Source organism: Hypanus sabinus, chromosome 5 (assembly GCF_030144855.1).
Source record: "Hypanus sabinus isolate sHypSab1 chromosome 5, sHypSab1.hap1, whole genome shotgun sequence".
NCBI classification, from domain to species: Eukaryota; Metazoa; Chordata; class Chondrichthyes; order Myliobatiformes; family Dasyatidae; genus Hypanus; species Hypanus sabinus.
Genome location: NC_082710.1, coordinates 86,215,486 through 86,238,374, shown reverse-complemented (window position 1 = coordinate 86,238,374; position 22,889 = coordinate 86,215,486). Strand labels below are relative to the sequence as shown.

At 41.9% G+C, this 22,889-nt stretch overlaps 1 protein-coding gene and 1 long non-coding RNA gene across 5 annotated transcripts in view; one reads left to right on the top strand and one right to left on the bottom strand.

Annotated features, from left to right (window-relative positions):
- Nucleotides 1-5,486, top strand: part of LOC132394275 (uncharacterized) — a 35,285-nt gene extending 29,799 nt beyond the window's left edge. For 3 of the 4 annotated variants that reach the window (XR_009512255.1, XR_009512256.1, XR_009512253.1), the window contains one exon: nt 1,912-2,289. This is a non-coding gene — a long non-coding RNA (uncharacterized LOC132394275). Of the gene's footprint in view, nt 1-1,911; nt 2,290-3,324 lie in introns of those variants that run through there. The other variant, XR_009512254.1, reaches the window with a different exon arrangement.
- The window catches only part of LOC132394274 (contactin-associated protein-like 5), a 1,716,192-nt gene that overhangs the window by 712,054 nt on the left and 981,249 nt on the right, over nt 1-22,889 (bottom strand). The gene's annotated exons all lie outside the window — the stretch shown is intronic.

The window sequence follows — 22,889 nt, the reverse complement described above, 5'->3', positions numbered from 1 at the left end:
TGTGCCTGCTTTCTCTCCATACCCCCCGATCCCTTTAGCCACAAGGGCCATATCTAACTCCCTCTTAAATATAGCCAATGAACCGGCCTCAACTGTTTCCTGTGGCAGAGAATTCCACAGATTCACCACTCTCTGTGTGAAGAAGTTTTTCCTCATCTCAGTCCTAAAAGGCTTCCCCTTTATCCTTAAACTGTGACCCCTCATTCTGGACTTCCCCAACATCAGAAACAATCTTCCTGCATCTAGCCTGTCCAATCCCTTTAGAATTGTATACGTTTCAATCAGATCCCCCCTCATTCTTCTAAATTCCAGTGAATATAAGCCTAGTCGATCCAGTCTTTCTTCATAGGAAAGTCCTGTCATCCCAGGAATCAATCTGGTGAACCTTCTTTGTACTCCCTCTATGGCAAGAATGTCTTTCCGCAGATTAGGGGACCAAAACGGCACACAATATTCTAGGTGCAGTCTCACCAAGGCCTTGTACAACTGCAGTAGAACCTCCCTGCTCCCGTACTCAAATCCTTTTGCTATGAATGCCAACATACCATTTGCCTTTTTCACTGCCTGCTGTACCTGCATGCCCACCTTCAATGACTGGTGTACAATGACACCCAGGTCTCGTTGCACCTCCCCTTTTCCTAATCGGCCACTGTTCAGATAATAATCTGTTTTCCTGTTCTTCCAACCAAAGTGGATAACTTCACATTTATCCACATTAAATTGTATCTGCCATGAATTTGCCCACTCACCTAACCTATCCAAGTCACCCTGCATCCTCTTAGCATCCTCCTCACAGCTAACACCGCCGCCCAGCTTCGTGTCATCCGCAAACTTGGAGATGCTGCATTTAATTCCCTCGTCTAAATCATTAATATATATTGTAAACAACTGGGGTCCTAGCACTGAGCCTTGCAGTACCCCACTTGTCACTGCCTGCTATTCTGGAAAGGTCCTGATTGCTCCCACTTTTTGCTTCTTGTCTGGCAACCAATTCTCTATCCACATCAAAACCATACCCCCAATACCGTGTGCTTTAAGTTTGCACACTAATCTCCTGCGTGGGACCTTGTCAAAAGCCTTTTGAAAATCTAAATATACCACATTCACTGGCTTTCCCCTATCCACTCTACTAGTTATATCCTCAAAAAATTCTATAAGTTTTGTCAGCCATGATTTTCCTTTCACGAATCCATGCTGACTTTGTCCGATGATTTCACCTCTTTCCAAATGTGCTGTTATCTCATCTTTGATAACCGACTCTAGCATTTTCCCCTCCACCAGTCGGGAGAGATCAGCCTTCTAACAGTGAGCACCCTTCCTCTACATTTAGTGAAGCAATTGAAGACTTGATTGAAGACATGCACACTTGATCCAATTACAAAGAAGGTTTGCCAGTGACTATATTTCATTAGGAGTTTGAAGAGAGTTGGTGCCAATTACTTGAACAAACTTCTACAGATATATTGTGCAGAGCATTCTGATTGGGTGCATAACTCCCTGGTATAGAGATGCCAATGTTTAGTACTGGGAAAAAAACAGCAGAGGTTTGTAAAGCAGTGCACAACAGAAAATGCTGGAGGAACTCAGCAGGTCAGGCAGCATCAATGGAAATGAATAAATAGTCAACGTTTCGGGCCAAGACCTTTCCTCAGGACTGACTGTCAGCTCAGCCATGGCCTTTACCATCCTCATCATTGAGAACATCTTCAAAAGGTGATGCCTCAGAAAAGCTGCATCCGTCATCAAGAACCTTCATCATCCAGGACATGCCCACTTTTCATTATTTTCTGGCCTTTGCAGTCAAGATGATGCACACGAATTACAATTCCTCAGACAATATCTTCCAGATAGTCACTCTTTCACTTTTTCAATGCCTTCTACTTATTCTTTTTATCTTAATTTTTTTTTCAGAAACTGTTGGAGCCCGTGGCTTAATCAGTTCAATCAAGTGATTTAGCGCTCTGCTATTCACAAGGAAATTCCAGGAGAGGACCACAAGCACGGGCTGTCTTGAGTAAAAGATCAGAGATGAGATGTGAGGCCTAGATCAATTCCATTACTCACTGATCAATGCAATGAGGAAGACTGAAACATGGAGACGAAAAGGGAGGAGTCCGCGTCAGTCCAGAGGCTGTGCTTTGGCAGTCATGCCCCACGGAAGGGTAGTGTTCAAGCTGTCACTCTCTTCAAGGCTGAGGGAGGGTGTTTTTGAAATTCCGAGATGTGGACTGTAGTTTATTATGGTCTCCTTCAGTTTTTTGTGTTTTCTTTCTGGTTGGCAATTGGCAGGTGGACAATATATTACGAGGGAGGGGTTGGGGATTTGGGGTCCGAAGTTCTTGTTAATGTTTTTCCATGAGGGCAATCTGTTAGTTTTTGTGTACGAGAGAGGTGGTTGGGTGTTTGATATTATTGTCATTGTTTTTTGTGTGGGAGGGGCCTGGGGTTGGACTTTTTTGTTTTAGCTGCTGTGTCTGGGTGGGTGACCTGTTGCTTTTTGTGTGAGGGAGAGTTTGGAGGATCAGGGGTTTGGTGTTTTAGCTGCTGTGTCTGGGTGGGTGACCTGTTGCTTTTTGTGTGAGGGAGAGTTTGGAGGATCAGGGGTTTGGTGTTTTAGCTGCTGTGTCTGGGTGGGTGACCTGTTGCTTTTTGTGTGAGGGAGAGTTTGGAGGATCAGGGGTTTGGTGTTTTAGCTGCTGTGTCTGGGTGGGTGACCTGTTGCTTTTTGTGTGAGGGAGAGTTTGGAGGATCAGGGGTTTGGGGTTTTAGCTGCTGTGTCTGGGTGGGTGACCTGTTGCTTTTTGTGTGAGGGAGAGTTTGGAGGATCAGGGGTTTGGGGTTTTAGCTGCTGTGTCTGGGTGGGTGACCTGTTGCTTTTTGTGTGAGGGAGAGTTTGGAGGATCAGGGGTTTGGGGTTTTAGCTGCTGTGTCTGGGTGGGTGACCTGTTGCTTTTTGTGTGAGGGAGAGTTTGGAGGATCAGGGGTTTGGTGTTTTAGCTGCTGTGTCTGGGTGGGTGACCTGTTGCTTTTTGTGTGAGGGAGAGTTTGGAGGATCAGGGGTTTGGTGTTTTAGCTGCTGTGTCTGGGTGGGTGACCTGTTGCTTTTTGTGTGAGGGAGAGTTTGGAGGATCAGGGGTTTGGTGTTTTAGCTGCTGTGTCTGGGTGGGTGACCTGTTGCTTTTTGTGTGAGGGAGAGTTTGGAGGATCAGGGGTTTGGGGTTTTAGCTGCTGTGTCTGGGTGGGTGACCTGTTGCTTTTTGTGTGAGGGAGAGTTTGGAGGATTAGTGGTTTAGGGCTTACAAGTTTCTTTTTTTTTGTCCGCAGGGGGTTGATGTCTTTTCTTTCACAGCTTCCATGTTTTTTCTGTATTTTATGGCTACCTGCAGAAGAGAAATCTCAGAGCTGTATTCTGTATATACTTTGATAATAAAATGAACCTTTGAACCTTCAATTATCATCAATGAGGAGGTACCAGAGCCTGAAGATGCATACAGAATGATTGAGGAACAGCTTTCTGCCATCAGATTTCTGAATGGTTCATGAACACTCACTATTTTTCTCTGCTTTTGATCAGTTTCTTTATGTTTTAGATATCATTATAACTGATAGGAATTTTGATTTCATTCTGTGGACATCAATATGCAGTGGCTTTTTGATGAGTGGTGAACTTTTTTGCCCTCTGGAAGTAGTGTCTGATATCTGATGCAACATGTCAGCTCTGTTTTGTATCAGAGTGGCTCACTGTGAAGGAATGCCTGCAGCCATCTCTCATTACTCTCTCTGACATCAATTAATGCAAACTAAGTACTTCTTTTTGAGCATATGTCTTAAACTAGTTACATGTAGAGTTTTGACATAATGTTCTAACAGATTTCTGAACGCCCCATGAACCTGTGAACACTACCTTTTTGCTCCTCTTTGGCTCTATTTATTTAGTTTGTAAATTGCAGAGATTTTTATTTCTTTGTACTGCTTCAAAGCAACAGATTTCACATCATATATTAGTGAAGATTTACCTGATTCTGATTCAGGTTCATATAACCTGGTCCTTACAAGTCTTGGCTAAAGCATCAAAGTCCATGAAGTTGAATAGAATATAAAGGACTCATAAAATGAGGATTATTGTTTCTGTCAACACCTGCAAGAATATTAAATATTAAATAGAGACAAAGGAGGCTGCAAATGCTGGAATCTGGATCAATAAACAGTCTGTTAGTGGAACTGACCTGACCTAAAGCAGAGGTTGATAGGTTCTTGATTAGTCAGGGTGCCGTAAGTTATGGAGAGAAGGTAGAAGGATGGTGTTGAAAGGGAAATAAATCAGCCATGTTGGAATGGCAGAGCAGACTCGATGGACAGAATGGCCTAATTTTGCTCCTATGTCTTGTGGTCTGATGGACGTAGGGTTTTGACCTGAAATGCCAACAACTCCACAGATGCTGCTTGACCCATTGAGCTTCGTCCAGTAGATTATCTGTTGCTTAAGACAATCAACTGTCTTCAGTGTTAACTTATAAATTACCAGTAGCCTCACTCACATTTAGCATGGCTGACAAATTCATATGTTTCTCCATTAAACACTATTCTCTAAAAAGCAACGTTTGAACTCTTGATTCTCCAATCCATCTATCTCATCATGGCCCCTGCAGGTTATTTGTTTACCTGGACTGCACTTTCTCTGCACCTCCAACACTATATTCTACATCACACACTTAAAGCTGGAGGAACAATCAAATTCACTGGCACTATTATTCAGAATCTGCAGTGCTGAGGGATTGTGAAACTGTTAAACTGTGACGTGAGGGGAGTACGACAGCGCAGTGCCATTGATCAATAGTGGTCGTAGAGCAATACAGCACAGATACAGGCCCTTCAGCTCAATGAGTCTGTGCCGAACTTAGTACAGTCGGCCCTCCTTATCCACAGTGGATTGGTTCTGGGACACCCCGCGGATACCAAAATTGGCGGATGTCAAGTCCCTTATTTAACATGTATCAGTGTGGTGCTCTTTAGGACCCAGCGGAACCCCGGACTTTATTTAAAATGTCTCTGTGTGAAGGACATTAGGACCTGGTGGTGTAGCTCTGAATCCGCAGTGTTTCTGTTCACAAAAATAATCACCATCGCAATCGAAAATAAGGTAGAAGTAATAAAGTGATCAGAAAGAGGTGAAACGCCATCTGTCATTGGAAAAGCATTACGCTACAGTTGGTCAATGATCGGAACAATTTTAATGGAGCATGTGAAAGGCCCTGCCCCGATGAAAGCTACAATTATTACTAAGCAACACAGTGGTTAAATTATTGAAATACGTATGTTTCTTAAGTGTTTTATATGCATATGTACTATATACTAAGAAAAATGTTTGGCTAACTGATGATAAATAATACCGGATGTACCTGTTTCGACTTCAAATCCGACTTAAAGACGGACTCAGGAATGGAACTTACTCATAACCCCGGGACTGCCTGTACTTTTAAGTCATTTCTAGATTACTTATAATACCTAATACAATGTAAATACTATGTAAATAGTTGTTATACTGTATTATTTAGAGAATAATCACAAGAAAAAATAGTCTGTACATGCTCAAGCAACGGGTGCTGGAGAGAGAACTTCCAGGTTTCCCAATCCGCGGTTGGTTGAATCCGCAGATAAGGAGAGCCGACTATACTACCCACCTAGTACCAATTTCCTGCATTCAGCCCATATCCATCTAAGCCTCTCACCAAGGGGTTCTTAAATATGATGTTACATTGCACTTTAATGATGTGAACTGTGACTGTGACACTAACATGGTGTGATTGTGACACTATCTAATTGAAAATAGGTATGGCAGTAACCAGCTTGAAGAAATAACCTTGAAATATTTAAGTGTGCACAATTATTTATGCATGTTTTTGACAGCATCACAATATCACTTCTACAATACAATGAAGTGTTGATATTTAATGGAGCATAAACAAAAAATGACAATTCAATATAATTTCAAGCAAGACCTTTCCTTTCCTTCATAATTTCAATGTCAATAGAAATTTGTATTTTGCAATATTTAACGCTGCCTCTATCACATGTGTACTTTAACATACAGATAGTTGAAGGCATTCTATTTTGTAAGTTGCAGAGTTAAATGTTTCACAAAGTTCAGAATAGTAATGACATAGTTTCTAAGAATCTGGTCATCATGCTGGTTTGGGTCCTTTAACCGAAACCACCCCCTGCACCTATCTGTTCAGGGTCCAAATGTTCTACTATGCAAGGCTGTGTTCTGGAGTTGGGCAGTGGGGTTTAAAGATAACAACACCTTGTGTAGAAGAGCATTGAACTTTCAGTTCAGAAATGCCTCTAATAGCAACAAAGGAGATGGGGTTTCAACTTTTGTCACTGAATTTAAAATTACATGAATTATATTTAATACATACTGGTGTGAGTCCTGAGGCTCCAGTACCTTCTTCCTAGTGGCAGCAACAAGAAGAGAGCATGTCCTGGGTGCTGGGGGTTTCTGATGATGGATGCTGCTTTCCTACGATAACACTCTGTGTAGATGTGCACAATGGTGGACAGGGATTTAGCCGTGATGGAGTGGGCCACATCCACTACCTTTTGTAGGATTTTTTGTTCAAGAACATTGGTGTTTCCATACCAGACTGTCAATATTACTCTTCACCACATATTGAATGAAGTTACTCAGAGCTTTAAATGTCATGTTGAATCTTCGCAAACTTCAAAGTGGAGGCACTGCCATACCTTCTCTGTGATTGCACTTTCCTGCCTGGAACAGAGCACTTCCTCTGAAATGATAACAGCAAGGAATTTCAAGTTGCTAACCCTCTCGTCTAACCCCCCCCCCCCCCCCCCCCGACGAGGACTGGTTCATGGACCTCCATTTCCTCCTCCTGAAACATAGAAACATAGAAAATAGGTGCAGGAGTAGGACATTCGGCCCTTCAAGACTGCACCGCCATTCAGTATGATCCTGGCTGATCATCCAACTCAGAACCCTGTACCTGCTTTCTCTCCATACCCCCCGATCCCTTTAGCCACAAGGGCCATATCTAACTTCCTCTTAAATATAGCCAATGAACTGGCCTCAACTGTTTCCTGTGGATAAGAATTCCACAGATTCACCACTCTCTGTGTGAAGAAGTTTTTCCTCATCTCAGTCCTAAAAGGCTTCCCCTTTATCCTTAAACTGTGACCCCTCGTTCTGGACTTCCCCAACATCAGAAACAATCTTCCTGCATCTAGCCTGTCCAATCCCTTTAGAATTTTATACATTTCAATAAGATCCCCCCTCGATCTTCTAAATTCCAGTGAGTATAAGCCTAGTCGATCCAGTCTTTCTTCATATGAAAGTCCTGCCATCCCAGGAATCAATCTGGTGAATCTTCTCTGTACTCCCTCTATGGCAAGAATGTCTTTCCTCAGACTAGGGGACCAAAACTGCACACAATATTCTAGGTGTGGTCTCACCAAGGCGTTGTACAACTGCAGTAGAACCTCCCTGCTCCCGTACTCAAATCCTTTTGCTATGAATGCCAACATACCATTTGCCTTTTTCATTGACTGCTGTACCTGCATGTCCACCTTCAATGACTGGTGTACAATGACACCCAGGTCTCGTTGCACCTCCCCTTTTCCTAATCGGCCACTGTTCAGATAATAATCTGTTTTCCTGTTCTTCCAACCAAAGTGGATAACTTCACATTTATCCACATTAAATTGTATCTGCCATGAATTTGCCCACTCACCTAACCTATCCAAGTCACCCTGCATCCTCTTAGCATCCTCCTCACAGCTAACACCGCCGCCCAGCTTCGTGTCATCTGCAAACTTGGAGATGCTGCATTTAATTCCCTTGTCTAAATCATTTATATTGTAAACAACTAGGGTCCCAGCACTGAGCCTTGCGGTACCCCACTAGCCACTGCCTGCCATTCTGAAAAGGTCCCGTTTACTCCCACTCTTTGCTTTCTGTCTGCCAACCAATTCTCTATCCACATCAAAACCATACCCCAAATACCGTGTGCTTTAAGTTTGCACACTAACCTCCTGCGTGGGAACTTGTCAAAAGCCTTTTGAAAATCTAAATATACCACATCCACTGGCTCTCCCCTATACACTCTACTAGTTACATCCTCAAAAAATTCTATAAGTTTTGTCAGACATGATTTTCCTTTCATAAATCCATGCTGACTTTGTCCGATGATTTCACCTCTTTCCAAATGTGCTGTTATCACATCTTTGATAACCGACTCTAGCATTTTCCCCACCACCGATGTCAGACTAACCGGTCTATAATTCCCTAGTTTCTCTCTCCCTCCTTTTTTTAAAAAGTGGGAGAAATCAAGCATCAGATTTTTTCCTTGCTGACTTTGAGTAAGGAGTTGTTATTGTGGCATCACTCAGTCAGATTTTCAATTTCCCTCCTATATGCAGATTTGATTCAGCTAATGACAGTGGTGTCATCAGCAAAATTAAGTATCACGTTAGGGCTGTGTTGAGCCGCAGAGTAATAAGTGTTAAGCATGGACAGGCTAAGCACACTGCTTTGTGGTGCCCCTGCGCTGACAGAGATTCTGGACCAGTTGCGGCTGCCAATCCAAACTGACTGGTGCCTGTAAGTAAGGAAATCAAAGATTCAATTGCACAAGGGGGTATCGAGGCCAAAGTCTTGAAGTTTATTGATTAGTTTTGGAGTGGGAGGGGGGCTTTTTTGCCCATGAGGTGGCTTTCCCGATAGCATACTTGTAACTTTCTTGATCTCCAGTCATGAATGCCTCAGACATGGCCCTCAGCGGATTGTGTACCTCATGGCTCCTAGTTGGAGAAGACTCTGAATGGTTTTGTAGGGACACATGAGTCTATACTGTTTTTATAAAGTCCCTGACAACCATGGAATATTCATTCAGATCCACAGATGTGTCTGTTATCCTAATCGCTGGACTCTTGCTCTTTAGCCTCTGCCTGTATGCAGGTAGGAGAAGGACAGCCAAGTGATAAGATTTCCCAAAATCTGGTCTGGGCATGGAATGGTAGGAATTCTTTAACTTAGTATAACAGTGGTTTAGTATGTTGGGACCTCTGGTGCTATTCGTTTTTTGCTGATAGCAATTGCAGGGTGGGGGGGGGGGGGGGGAGAGTTTTTCCAAGACGCCTGATTGAAATCCTCAACTATGGTATGAAATACGTTGGGGGTGAACTGTTTCTTGTTTGATGTCAGCATCATGCAGTATCTCAAGCACTTGATTATAGTCAACCACTGGTGGTATGTAAGAGAATACCTAAAACACTTAGGTAGAGTTAAATATTTAAATTAAAGAATCAAAGTTGAATTAAAATATTATTATTAATTATTATTGTTTCTTTTTGCATGGTTTGTCTTGTTTTACACATTATTTACTTGGCAGGCCTGACACCGGCCCCCTAGGCCTGAGTTGACATAGTAGTAGTACTTGTCAGTCCTTGAGTGTAGCTTTTCTTCATTGATTCCATTGTATTTTTTTTTGTTCTATTGTGAATACTCACAAGAAAATGAATCTCAGGGTAGTATATGGTGACATACACTGTATGTACTTTGATCACAAATTTATTTTGAACTTTGCGATACTATATACATATAAAAGCAACCTGAAATGGTTAAACAATATTGAGTTTAATTAAATAAATTCATGATTAGAACAATAAATCTTCCTTGAACCCCAGTTGAAGTTAATATGATTCCTCCACATTCCTCTATTAGCCCTTACTGAGGATCTGAGAGATGGTTTTCCAATATCATAAAAATTATCTTTATAAGGATTAGATTTATTTATATGTCTATCAAAACATTAAAAATACAGAAAATGCATCAATATTTTGTGTTAGAAACCAACACAGTCCACAGATTATGCTGGAGATAACTCACAAGTGTTGTCACAGTTCCAGCACAAGATTCCCATGACTCACTAACACTAACCTTTGGCATGTGAGTGGAATCCCATACAGTCACAGGGAGAACATACAAGCTCCTTACAGATAGGAACAGGAATCGAATTCCAATAAGTATTGTTGGTGCTAGAAAGCGATTACATTAATCACTATAGGTATATCACACATGATGGGAAACCCAGCGAGACTGGACCATCTTGTTGGTCTCCAGTGACAGAGTTTAGGCATGTCAGTGAGTCTTGGACTCGTATTGTTTGCACACAAGTCCAGGACTAATTTCAGTTTGAACTGATGAACAGTGCTATTCATTTCTAGGAGTAGCATGATTCGGTCCATTATTTGTACGATCATGCACTGAGATTTGTGGAGAAAGAAAAAGGATCTAGGAGGCCAGCAGAACAACTGGAAAGGATGGAACTGTGCAGGAGATTCACCAGGACATTACCTGGATTTAGTAAATTGGTCAATTGGTTTATTATTGTCACATGCACTGAAGTACAGAGAAAAACTTGCCTTGCATATTATTTATACAATTCAATTAATCACACAGCGTATTGAGGCAGTGCAAGTTAAAACAATAACGAAGTGCAGAATATAGTACAGAGAAAGTGCAGAGCAGGAAGACCAGGGTTTTTCAACCAGGGTTCTGTGAGAGGTCACTAGTGGTTTCACAAGAGATTGTGAATTAAAAAATAAACATTGTTTTTTTTAACTTTGTGCAATTCACAATGCTAGCAGTAGTGGTGGTGGGCAATGACTGAGCAGTCCTGTTAGCAATCTCGTTGGAGGCCTCTCAGCCCAGTATGGCCGTGCACGGTAGGACCGTGTTTATTTGCTTGTGTCCATTCTCAGTTTTGAATGTGAGAGAGGGGAAGCTGTTGATAATTAGTAAGTTCTGTGTTGCACGGAGGGGAAGCTGGTAGGCTGATGAGAAGTGTGAAGTGCGTTTTCCGAGCATTGAATGGACTTGACCAACTTGGACTCTGACAACTCCTGAATTACCTTCCCAAACTTCCCCTTACGTGCCACCGACTGACTTATGTGAGTGAACACACTTTACCTGTGCAGTAGAAAATTGGAGGGAAATTTTCATTCTAAAGATGGTCCAGTGCTGCTATTTTTGATGAAGATGGGGAGCCTAGGCCTAGGCCTACGGGCAATTCTGATGGGCAAGTGATGAAGAATTACAATCTCATTTCACTGCAATAGTGCAGCAACAGACACAAAAAAAGTCTGTCCCCTTTTTATTACAAAACTATTAAGTTTATTTACGCAACAAATACACAAAGTAGAAAGATTAAGTATTCATAAGACAGTGAATAAATTAAAATTAAAATACTACTGTCTATAAAACAGTCAATTTCCTGGGGGGCTCACTGCTCTCCAAAGTTCCCACTGTATGCATTGTGACCATGTGGTCCCTCTTCAAGGACAGCCAGGCACCAACGTATCCTCAGAAGAGGGGTAGGCAGTCGGCTCTGGCAGAGCCCTCAACTTTACCCATGAATGGCCATCTTAGCCAGGCCCTGCAAGCCCACAGCAGATCCTCTGCATGATCCGCCCCCTTCCGTACTGGGTGGCCGTATATAAGGAACGCGAGGCTGAAGTGCAACCAGAACCTGAGCTGCAGGCCCTTCAGACACTCAAACAGGGGCTGCAACCTCGCACACTCCACACACTGACTCCTCCTGACACTGAGTGGACAGGTGGACATGGCGTCAGTGAACCTGCTTAAAAACCGGTTGCATGGCACCACCCCATGCACCCAAGTCCCCACAGGACCTTCTACCCCAGGTCCCCACTGTACAGGGAATGACCCCTGCAGAAAGAGATTTCCACTGGGGACCTCCTCCACTGCCAATTGCTAACATGGACCGACAAGGCGAGTCTGGTGGGCAGACAAAGGCGAAGAAGTGGGAGGTGTGCAGGAGCAGTCTGTACAAGGAACACTGGACTGTCACAAAAGGACATGGTGGGCATCCCCACAAGATAGACCCTCTCCCACGTAGTTTTCTGGAATCCTGGGTCTGACAAGCACTCCCAACCCATCAGGTGGTGATGCAGCTGGAACCCCTCTTACTTCCCTGAGCCCCCTTGACACACACCGTGATAGGATGGGGACCAGTCCCCCTCACAACTAGAGCACCACTGGCACAGAAGCACCCCATCTGGCTGAGACTGGACCTCATGCCCTCAACAGCTCCCAGTAAAAGTGAGACAGTTCCCTCAGAGCGGCATGTTTGATGCTGTCTGCTGGAATCCTCGTGCCCTCCAGCAGGCAATGTCCCAGGCTGAGAAAGTACATCGCCAGCACATGCCATCTTGGAGGTTGTTCACTGTACAGGGATCTGAGGTGAAGAGCTGCCAATGTCCACCACCCCTCCGTGATTGGAAGACTCACAATTGCAGCAGAGAACCAATACCCCTGTTGCCCCAGAAGTTGTCCACCAGCCTCTTCCAGGTCCTGGAGACAAAAGCAGTGGGCAGGACTAAAGTAATCGGCCAGTACCATATTTTTACAACGGGAGTCACTCATCAATGGGTTTTACATTGACTGGTGATCCAAGTTGTCCTACTCCATTGAGCCTAGTCTGTGGCAAACAATCTACCAATGTAGGAACGGCCCGAGTAAAATCAGAAAGACACTTAATTACAAATCACAGCCAGATGATATTTAAAAGTGCTGATTATTTTAAATGACTATTGGAATCTCAAAACAAACAGATTAAAGCTTTTGAAAATAACGTCACAGTCAGCAAAATGATCCAGAAAACAAATTATTTTGTAGCTTTAAGACCAGTTCACTCAAGAATATTTTAAAAACTGTGTGAAGACCTGGACAAAGAGTATACCAATCTCCTGCTACATGCAGAAATCCTGATGTCTTGGCAGAGGAAGAGTTCTCAACATGGTATTTGAGATGAAAGGTGAATCGCAGAAGTGTTTTCAAGAAAATAGTAGACCAGATTTTACTAGTGCTTTCAGGCTGAAGAATGGATGCAGCAAATAGCCTACTTAACAGACATTTTTCATCATATGAACCAGTTGAACAAGTCTCTACAAGCCCTGAAGGAAATGTTTTGACTTCAAGTGACTAGATTCTTGGATTTAAAAGGAAATTGAATCTTTGGAAAAATTATGCTGCAAAAGGAAATCTTGACATGTTTCCACTTCTGCTTCAGCCTGAGAGTGAGGAAGGATATCAGAGAGTCTTGATCCTTATTTAAAACCATCTGGAAAAATGGAGAACAAAATGGAACAGTATTTTTCTTCCCTTTCCACACGAGTGTATGGCTGGGTGAAGGGCCCTTTGTCTGAATCTTCTGCTCAGCCTGAGAACTTGACTTTGCGAGAAGAGGAAGAACTTTGTGAGCTACACTCTGATCGTACAATCAAGGTGGGATTTACTGACCTGGCCTTGGACAATTTCCTGGATTTCTGTGAAAGAGTATCCTGCCATTCATAGGAAAGCAATGAACATTTTGCTGCAGTTTTCAACTTCTGCAGATTACATGTGTGAGCAAGCTTTTTCCTGTTTAACAAGAATTAAGAGCAAGGATAGAAATTATCTCAATTCAGTTGCAGGTGAAATCTGTGAGTTCTTATCTCAAGTTCAACCCAGAATCGAAATGTTTATGTTTGCTTTATGAATTTTTAAAATTTATGAAAGAGGAAGAAAGAATACTTTCAAGAAAGGTAACTATGTGATTTTTTTTCCAAGAAAGGTTAGCCAAAAATGCATTCTCCACTCAAAAGCGTGTCAACAATTATTTTTGGATTATTATATCTTCAGCTTACTGATCATGATAAAGTACTGTGAGCTCTAGATATAATAATTTTATGCAGGGGTTTCCTGAGATTTGAAAATTATTTCAAGGGTCCCTCCACACCAAAAAGGTTGAGAAAGGCTGAGGTAGACAATAGGTGCAATGTCACAATGAGGTGGATTGTGAAGACAAAATCTATTTATCAGATAAGGAACCATTCAATAGCATATATAACGGTGGGATAGAAGGTATACACAATTCTCTGCAGTTTCTTGCAGTCATGCGCAGAGCAGTTGCTGTACCAAACTGTGATACATCTGGATAGGTTGGTTTCTGTGCTGCCTTGATGGAAACATCTGAGGGTCAAAGGGTCACAGAAATAAAGGCTTATCTATAAAATGCGATGGAATGTAAGTCTGAACAGGACATTTCAAAGAATTCCATGTCTTTCTGTTATTATGTTCTATGAATTCCTTTATGAGGGTTCAAGTTCTGGTTGTTGAAAGTTCTTTCATGTGATATGAGGAGATATTATTACATTACAATGCTATATAACCTGTTATTTACTTGTTTTCCTTCAAATCTTGAGACCCCTTAATTCTTTTCTGATGACAAAAAGGTTGACATTCAATTCTCAAGAGATTCCTGATGAGGCAAATAACATCTGTAGCCATGGTGATGTGGCATAAATTGTGCCTTAAATGCCATTGCACAGAGATCTAAAGTGCATTGGATGTGTCTTTCATTAACTGACCTTAGTGCAGATTGAGCTGAGGAAAACTAATGCTTCTTCACCATTTGAAGGATAAAACAGTATATCATAGATTGAAATCAACATTTTGGGCTGATACTTTTCATTATTTCAAAGTTCAAAGCAAATTTATTATCAAAGTGCATATATGTCTCCATATACAACCCATAGATTTATCTCCTTGCAGGCATTCACAGTAAATAAGACCATAAGACATAGGAGCAGAATTAGGCCATCTGGCCCATCAAGTCTGTTCCACCATTCAGTCATGGCTGATCTGTTTTTCTCTCCTCCTCAACCCCAGTTCCCAACCTTCTCCTCCTAACCTTTGATGCCATGTCCAATCAAGAATCTATCAATCTCGACCTTAAGTACATCCGGCAACCTGGCCTCCACAGCTGCATGTGGCAACAAGTTTTACAAATTCACCACCATTTAGCTAAAAAAAAAAATCTGCATCTCTGTTTTGAAGGGGCACCCCTCTATCCTGACGCTGTGACCTATTGTCCTAAACTCTTATTGTCCTAAAAGTCCGCACAATTATCTCTACTATCAAAGTGCATGACCATACATTTCCCAACATTGTATTTCATTTGCCATTTCCCTGCCCATTCTTCTAATCTTTCTAAGCCCTTCTGCATCCTATGTTTCCTAAACACTACCTGCCTGACCACCAAACTTCGTACCTTAGTTCTTTCAAGACTCCAGTCTATACGGCTTGATTAAATACATGAAACACGATAGAATCAATGAAAGACCATAGCCAACAGAACTGACTGAGAACATGCAAATATAAAGAGAGAGAAAAAAGAAATAATAATAATAAATAAATAAACAATAACTGGACAAGATAGAAAGGGGGAAAGAAGCGATAATTATACATTCCATCTTGCTACAAAATTACTCTAAGTGCTTTGGGGACTCCTCTGAAAAGCACGACATAAATGTAGATATACATATGCACTGAGACACAATTTATTTTTATTGACATAAAAGAAGAAATTTCAATAGAACAGGCAGACCATGGAGCGAGAAAGAGTGTTGATGTTTCAGTGTGAGCTGAACAAGCAATTCAGTTTTTTTCTGAAAGTCAAATCAGTTTCATAAAAATTAAATGCAGCATTTACGTATTTATTGAGATGCCACATGGAATCTTATGCTATAACTGGCACCCCAGTCGTGAGTTGGAGAGCAGGGAAGGTTCAGGCATAAAAGGGAGACTCTGCCTAGTGGAGCAGTCATCAACAGAGTGGTCTGAGTCAGAGAGGTAGGGCTTTGGCTCATTTGGGCTTTGGTGAGGTAAGTGGCTAGGTGGGCTTTGTTTTTCTCCTTGCATTAGGAATAGAGAGCATGTCTGTAGGGTTAGTACTTTGCTCTGAGTGTCAGATGTGGTAATTCTGGAAATCTTCCAGTCTCCCCAATGGCCATATCTGTGCCAGGTGCATCGAGATGCAGCTCCTGCAAGACCGTGTTAGGGATCTGGAGCTGCGGCTTGATGACCTACAGTGAGCAGGAGACAGACAGGAGCCATAGGGAGTTAGGCACCCTGAGGCTGCATGAGTTTGATAAGTGGATGACTGTCAGGGAAGGGAAGAGCTCAGATAGTAGAGAGCATCCCAGTGGTCATCCCCCCCACCCCCAAGTAATTGTTAGCTCATTTTGGATCTGGTTGAGGGGGATGAACTGACAGAGGACAACCACAGTGATCGGGTCTCTGGCACTGAGCCTGGTTCCATGGTGCAGAAGGGAAAGAGGAAGCTGAGGAATATGGTAATCATCGGAGATTCCATAATGAGGGGAACAGACAGGAGGTTCTGTCAGCCTGAGAGAGATACCCTCTTGGTGTGTTGCCTCCCAGGTGCCAGGGTCTGGGATGTCTCAGATCGGGTGCAGAGTATTCTGAAGAGAGAGGGTGAACAGCCAGAAGTCTTGGTACACGTTGGTAGCAATGACATTGGTAGAGAAAGAGAGGAGGTCCTGAAGAGAGAATTCAGGGAGTTAGGTAGGAAGCTGAAATGCAGGACCTCTAGGGTAGAAATCTCAGGATTGCTGCCTGTGCCACGTGCTAGCGAGGGCAAGAATAGCATGATCAGGTGTATTAATGTGTGGCTGAGAGAGTGGTGGGGGCAGCAGGGCTTCAGATTCCTGGATCATTGGGGCCTCTTCTGGGGGAGGTATGATCTGTACAAAAAGGATGGGTTACACCTGAACCCAAAGAAAGCCAATGTCCTAACTGGCAGGTTTAATAGAGCTGTTAGGGAGGGTTTAAACTAATTTGGCAGAGTGAATGGGAACCGGACTGATAGGGCTGAGGAAGGGAAAAACAGAAATAAGTCAAAGATAGCATGCAACAGAGATGATAGAAAGAGCAGGCAGGAGATGAGGCTTAATCACAGCCAGTGGAATTGAGTTACAGGGCAACAGAGGTGTGGTGTAGTTAAAACAGAAAGCAACAAATACTGGACTGAAAGTGTTGTATTTGAATGGAAGCAGCATAAGAAATAAAATGGATGATCTTGAAATTCAGCTATAGATTGACAAGTATGAAGTTGTGGCCATCTCTAAAACTTGGCTAAAGGATGGCTGCCATTGAGAGCTGAACACTCAAGGATATATGGTGTATTGGAAAGATAGGTTAGTAGGCAGAGGGAGTGGTGTGGCTCTGAGTATAAGAAATAATATTAAATCGTTGGAAAGAGATGACATAGGATTGGAAGGTGTAGAGTCTCTTTGGGTTGAGTTAAGAAATGGCAAGGGTAAAGGGACCCTAATGGCAGTTGTATACAGGCCTCCAAACATCAGCCAGGATGTGGATTACACATTACAGCAGGAGATAGAAGAGACATGTCAGAAAAGCAATGTAATGATAATCATTGGGGATTTTAACATGAAAGTGGATTGGGAAAACCAGGTCAGTACTGGACCTCAAGAGAGAGAATTTGTAGAAGGTCTACAAGATGGCTTTTTAGAACAGCTTGTTGTTAAGCGCACTAGGGGATCAGCTGTGCTGGATTGGGTGTTGTACAATGATCTGGAGGTGATAAGAGAGCTTAAGGTTAAGGAACCCTTAGGGAACAGTGATCACAATATGATCGAGTTCACTTTGAAATTTGAGAAGAGAAACTAAATTCCAATATGTCTGTATTTCAGTGAAATAAAGAAAATTACAATGGCATGAGAGGGGAACTCGTCTAAGTTGACTGGAAATGGACACCAGCAGGAAGGACAGCAGAGTAGTAATGGCTGGAGTTTCTGTGAAAAATGAGGAAAGTGCAAGACAAATATATTCCAAATAAGAGGGAATTTTCAAAGGGAATAAGGACACTACCATGGCTGACAAGTGAAGTCAGAGCCAAAATAAAAGCAAAAGAGAGGGCATACAAGAAATCCAAAGCTAGTGGGAAGAGAGAGAATTAGGAAGCTTTTAACAACTTGCAGAAGGAAACTAATAAGTTCATTCGAAGGAAAAGATGAATTATGAAAGGAAGCTGGCGACTAATATCAAAAAAGATACTAAAAGCTTTTTTAAGTATATAAAGAGTAAAGGAGAGTTGAGGATAGACAGATATATGAACATTAGAAAATGATGGTGGAAGTATTGTAATGATAGATGCAAAGATGGCAGAGGAACTGAATGTGTATTTTGCATCAGTCTTCACAGTTGTGGAATGGTAAAGGGCTAGTTTGTTCTGCTGACATGTAAAAATTAGATGTCAAGCTACGTGCCGCTGGCTTTTTGCACCTGCAGGATGTGGTAATCTAATTATACTTTGTCTCCAAATATGCAAGGCGACAGTTGAGAGGTGAGGAATTATCTCATTGTGTACATTGTCCCAGTTGTCTGAAACTGACTGCATCTTAAGGTGATTAAATACCACAAAATACCACAGTTGCTGAGCATGTGACTATGGGGGTAGCTAAAAATTGTTTCCTGCATATGTGACAAAAAGAGTTTAAAACTTTGTATCTCTGTGCTTTACAAGAGACAGAAAGAGAGAGATAGAGAGAGAGAGACCTCTGGTACAGGCCCCTCATGTGTGTCTAAGGAGGGTTTTCTCTAGTAGTGAGCTACTAATAAAAAGCTGTTGCATTATCCTCCGTAGTACTGTATGTTCTTGCATAAGGTAATGGGTAATAATTAGAAATAAGGTTTAACAATTGAAGACATCTGCCATATACCAGACATTCACCAGTGTCAGGGAAGTGAAGTTTGTGCAGTAAAAATTATGACTGAGAAGATGCTCAGGGAGCTTAATGGTCTGAGGGTGCACCCTTGTGTTCTGAAGGAAGTAGCTGGAGAGATTGCAGAGGCATTAACAATGATCTTTCAAGTATCGACAGATTCTGTCATTGTACCGGATGATTGGAAAATTGCAAATGTTACTCCGCTATTTAAGAAGGATGAGAGGCAGCAGAAAGGAAACTATAGAACTGTTAGCCTGCCATCAGTGGTTGGGAAGTTGTTGGAAGTGATTATTAGGGATCAGATTCCGGAGGACCTGGAGGTGCATGACAAGATATGCCAAAGCCAGCATGGTTTCCTGAAAGGAAAATCCTGCCTGACAAACCTACTGCAATTCTTTGAGGAAATGACAAGGAGGGTAGACAAAAGAGATGCAGTAGACATAGTGTACTTCGATTTTCAGAAGGCCTTTTACAAGGTTGCCGCACGTGAAGCTGCTTAGCAAGATAAGTTCCCATGGAATTACAGGAAAGTTACTAGCACGGGTGGAGCATTGGCTCGTCAGCAGAAAACAGAGAGTGAGAATAAAGGGATCCTATTCTGGCTGGCAGCCGGTTACCAGTGGAGTTCCACAGGGGTCGGTGTTGGGACCGCTGCATTTTACAATGTATATCAATGATTTGGACTATGGGATTAATGGATTTTTGGCTAAATTTGCCGATGTTACAAAGGTAGGTGGAGGAGCAGGTAATGTTGAGGAAACAGAGAGCCTGCAGAGGGACTTAGATAGTTTAGGGGAATGGGCAAAGAAATGGCAAGTGAAATATAATGTTGGAAAGTGCATGGTCATGCACTTTGATGGAAGAAATAAACAGGCAGACTATTATTTAGATAGGGAGAGAATTCAAAATGCAGAGATGCAAAGGGACTTGGGTATACTTGTGCAGGATACTCTAAAGGTTAACCTCCAGTTTGAGTTGGTGGTGAAGAATGCAAATGCAATGTTGGCATTCATTTCTAGAGGTATAGAATATAAGAGCAAGAATCAGATGTTGAGGCTCTATAAGGCAATTGTGAGACCACACTTAGAATATTGTGCGCAGTTTTGCACTTATTATTTTAGAAAGGATATACTGACATAGGAGGGGGTTCAGAGAAGATTCACAAGAATGATTCCAGGAATGAAAGGGTGACCATATGAGGAACGTCTGGCAGCTCTTGGGCTGTATTCACTGGAGTTCAGGAGAATGAAGGAGGATCTCTTTGAAACATTCCGAATGTTAAAAGGCCTGAACACATTAGATATGGCAAAGTTATTTCCTATGGTAGTGGAATCTAGGATAAGAGGACACGACTTCAGGATTGAAGGACGTCCGTTTTGAACTGAGATGCAGAGAAATTACTTTAGTCAGAGGGTGGTAAATCTGTGGAATTTGTTGCCACAAGTGGCTGTGGAGGCCAAGTAATTGGGTGCATTTAAGGCATTGATAGATATGTTCTTGATTAGCCAGGGCATTAAAATGTATGGGGAGAAGGCAGGGGAATGGGGATGACTGAAATAATTGGATGAGCCCATGACTGAATGGTGGAGCAGACTGAATGGCCTACTTCTGCTCCTATATCTTATGGTCTTAATTGGCCCTTCCAGTCCTTCAAACTGTACCACCCAGCACTGCTGATTTAACCCTAGCCTTGTCACAGGTCAATTTATGATGACCAATTAATCTACTAATCAGTATGTGTTTGGATTATGGGAGGGAACTGAAGCAGCCAGAAAAACCCACACATTCTACTGTGATGTAATAGACCTGTACATCCTCCCCGTGAATTGAGTTGTGACCTCCAACATATATTCAGCGACAAATACTCAATTGGTTTGAAGTCTGGATTCTGACTTGGCCACTCCTGGACATTAATTTTGTTGTTTTTAAGCTACTCCTGTGTAGCTTTAGCTTCATTTGTGGGGTCATTGTCTTGCTGGTTAACAAATCTTCTCCCAAGTCGCAGTCCTCTTGCAGACTATCAGGTTTTCCTCCAGGATTTCCCTGTATTTTGCTGCATTTATTTTACCTTCTACCTTCACAAGCCTTCCAGGGCCTGATGCAATGAAACATCCCCACAGCATGACACAGTTACCACCATGCTTTGTGGTAGGGATTGTGTGATTTTGATGATGTACGGTGTTTGGCATATGCCAAACATAGCATTGAGTCTGATGGCCAAAAACCACAGTTTCTGCTTCATCAGACCACAGAATCTTCTTCTAGCTGACTTCAGAGTTTCCCCACATGTCTTCCAGCAAAATTTTAGCTGAGATTTCATGTGTTTTTTTTTCCCAACAGTGGCTTTCTCCTTGCCACTCTCCCATAAATCTGTGACTGGTGAAGCAGCAGTTGTATGTGCAGTCTCTTCCATTTCAGCCACTGAAGCTTGTAACTCCTCCAGAATTGTCATAGATCTCTTGGTGGCCTCCCTCACTAGTCCCCTTCTTGCACGCTGACTCAGTTTTTGAGGATGGCCAGCTCTAGGCAGATTTACACAGTGCCATATTCTTTCCATTTCTTGATGATTGACTTAACTGCACTCCAAGGGATATTCAGAGGCTTGGAAATGTTCTTGTATCCATCTCCTGATTTGTGCTTTTCAATAACCTTTTTGCAGAGTTGCTTGAAGTGTTCTTTTGTCTTCAGGGTGTAATTTTTACCAGGATACTGACTCACCTGCAGTTGGATCTTCCAGATACAAGTGTATTTTTTTACCACAGTCAATTGAAGCACCTTGACTGATCACCATTTAATCAATTATGTGATTTCTAAGACAAATTGGCTGCACCACTGATGATTTGGTGTGTTGCATTAAAGGGTGTAAATACTTCTGCAATCAATTACTTTGTGTTTTATATTTGTAATTAACAGATCATTTTGTAGAGATCTGTGTTCACTTTGGCACAAAAGAATATTTTCTGTTGGTCATTCAAAAAAAGCCAGATTAAATCCCCTGTATTCAATGTTCTAAAACAATAAAACATGAAAACTTCTGGGGGGTGGGGGTGGTGAATGCTTTTTATAGGAACAGTATAACTTATTGCACCAACTGCTCTGTCAGCACATTCCAGATGACAACCATTCTCTGTATAATAAAACACATACTCCTGAGATCCTCATGAAAGCTCCTTCCTCTCATCTTAAATGCACGCATCTTGGTTTTGATGTCCCTACCATGGATGGAAAAAAATTAGACTACCAGCCTTACCTATGCCTCAAAATCTGCCTAACAGATCACCAATCCTGTTTATAGAAAAACAGAACTGGGAGGACATTCAACCTGGAAGACACACTTTGTTTCTTTTTCCACAGATGCTGCTTGGTCAGCCAAGTGTTTCTGGGATTTTCTGCTTTAATTTCAAATTTCCAGCTTCCACTTTTTTTTCTTTTGGTTTTTGATACAAATGTCCAATGACCTTTTTTCTTTCAAAGTAAATGCCTGAAAACATGCTTTGTACAGCCAAACACATTAACACTGCTGAACTCTCAGTCTGTCTGACCACCTTTTGCACTTTTTACCTTTGTTCAAGGATCTCCTCCACTGCCTCAGTGGCAAACATTGTTCAATGAAACAATGCAATATCAAGGGAAATTTTACCAGCTGAAAGGTCTTATATAAATACCAGCTGCTCCTGTGAGTCAAAGAGCGGTTTGTTATTAAATAATTAATGAACATGCTCTTCCCTGTATTTAGCAAGCTTGATTTTTCCAAATGTCTTCGGGCACAATGAACAGACATTTATTTACCCTTCTACATGTTATTCCAGCTGGCTAATTAACATGCATAGTTTAAAAGAAAACTCTGTAGAAATTGAAAAGTCTGAAATAAATCCTGCTGAAAGATTCAACATTCAAGATAGTTTAATATTATTTCCTGTACACAAGGTTAAAGGAGAACAAAATAATTTTTACTCTGGATCTGATACAGCACAAAAATACACAAAAAATAAACACAATAATAATAAAAACACAATAAATATAAATACATAAAAAAGCTTGTATTTATGGATTGATTATATGTCCATAAAGTGATCCACTACTCTGTACACAAGGAATTATAAAGTATTGGTGGAGCTGGTAGGTGGAGGAGTTAATCAAGCGTACTGATTCAGGAAAGTAATTGTTTTTGAGTCTAGTGGTTCTGGCATGGATGCTACATAGCATCCACCCTGACGGGATTGGGACTATGAGCAGGATGGGTGGGATTCTTCATG